Genomic DNA, 2,001 nt, shown 5'->3' with positions numbered 1-2,001 from the left:
ATGATAATACAGATACCTAATAATAATAATGACCAACATTTATTTAGCTCTTCATATGCAGCAGGTATCTGGCTAAGATTTTTACAAGCATTATTTCAATGAATTCTCATAATAATTGTTTGAGCCAGGTGCTGCTACTATCTTTCTTTTTATGAGAAAATAACAGTGAAGGAAATTAAACATTAAAGAAAGTATTTAAGGTCATATGGCTAATAGATACTGGAGCCAGGACATGAACCTGGCTTGTATGATTCTAAAGGCCATGCTTTTTTTTTTTTTTTTAAATATGGAACGCTTCACGAATTTGCGTGTCATCCTTGCGCAGGGGCCATGCTAATCTTCTCTGTATCGTTCCAATTCTAGGATATGTGCTGCCGAAGCGAGCACTATGCTTTTGACAGATAAGATATACTGCCTTTCAAGGCTACCAATTTGTTTGCCACACTCTGGACATTTTCAACAGAATACTCTAGCAGCATGTTGAGTAAAACAAAGCCCTTGTCCTCAAAAATGTGGTAGGAGTACTGAGAGGTAGACAGTGTGCTGAATTATGCACAGGGTGCTATGTGTCCTGGAGGGCCAGGGAGAATTTCCCTGGAAGGAAAGGATTCCAAGTTGAATCCTGAGGTGTTAGCCAGATGGACAGAATTGGAAGAGTATTTTACAGCACAGGTAGAACTCAGTTTTATCACTAGTCAATATTGTGTGGTGCCGGTTTAGTTGCTAAGTCGTGTCCGACTCTTGTGACTCCATGGACTGTAGCCTGCCAGGGTCCTCTGTCCATGGAATTCTTCAGGCAAGAATACTGGAGTGGGTTACCATTTCCTTTTCCAGGGGAATCTTCCTGACCCAGAGATTGAAACTAGGACTCCTGCATTGTAGACAGATTCTTTATCGACTGAGCTATGAAGGAAATATCAATCAATATTAGGGATAGAGCTAAAAAAATAATGATCTTTAAGATCCCTTCTATGTAAGTTTCCTATTGCTACTGTAACAAATTACCACAAACGTAGCAGCTTGAAAAATACAAATACATGGTTTTACAGTTCTAAAGGTTAGAAGTCTGACATGAGTCTCACTGGACTAAAATTAAACAGTTATCAGCCAGACTGTGTTCCTTTCTGGAGGATCTAGGGGAGGATCCATTTTTTTTCTCATTCAGGTTGTTGGGAAAATTCAGTCCTTGTAGCTGTAGGACTAAGGTCCTCATTTCTTTTCTGGCTGTCATCTGAGGGCTGTTCCTAGCTTCTTCACATTTGTTGTCTCATGGACCCTTTTCTCCATATTCAAAGTCAGCAACAAGTGGGTTGAGATCCTCTAATGATTTGAAACTCTCCTTCCTTTTGCATTTTACCTCTCTGACCCATTGGGGAAAGATTCTCCACTTTTAAGAACTCATCTGATTAGATTGCCCTCACTTGGATAATCCAAGATAATTTGCCGTCTCAAGGCCCTTAACTTTAATCACATCTGCAAAGTTCCATTTACCATGTAAGATCACATATTCATGGGTTATGAGGTTTAAGACAGGGACATCTTGGGGTGGGGGAGTCATTATTCTACTTATCATGACCTTCCAATTTTAACATTTTCTTATTTTATGAGAATTAACAATGAAATAGGAGAAAATTTGTAGAGATAACGCCTTGGTTTCCAATGTTTAAAATAATCTACACCTGTAGATAAAAGTTCTTCCTGAGCAGAAGGAAGACATCATGGTCTAGAGTAACCCTAGATACTTCTACATGTTTAGAAGGTCCTCCTCTTTCTAGGAGTATTCTAGAAGTCAAGAGCTTGGGGAGAGTTGAAGGATCTGACTAATTGGTGAGATGAGTGTTTCATCTTCAGGTTCTTCTGGAAAGTTTTATGACTATTTATGTACTCCCTAGTCTGGCTTCTGGTTTTCAGGTTGCTGAGTTAAATGAATTACGTTTTAGACAGGTTAGCACTCACTAAAGATGGGCTGATGGTCTACTTCCAGGTCAAAGCCTAGTTAAC

General features: G+C 39.2%; 1 non-coding gene across 1 annotated transcript; it reads right to left on the bottom strand.

Moving 5' to 3' along the window:
* Window positions 1–280: 280 nt before the first annotated feature.
* Window positions 281–387, bottom strand: LOC133041762 (U6 spliceosomal RNA). The gene has a single exon (XR_009689337.1). It is a non-coding gene; the product is annotated as a U6 spliceosomal RNA (small nuclear RNA).
* Between the last annotated feature and the right edge of the window lie 1,614 nt (window positions 388–2,001).

The sequence above is a fragment of the Dama dama genome, chromosome 20 (genome assembly GCF_033118175.1).
Source record: "Dama dama isolate Ldn47 chromosome 20, ASM3311817v1, whole genome shotgun sequence".
Lineage (NCBI taxonomy): Eukaryota > Metazoa > Chordata > Mammalia > Artiodactyla > Cervidae > Dama > Dama dama.
Note: the sequence above shows the minus strand (reverse complement) of the source record. Positions and strands in the feature narration are given on the sequence as shown.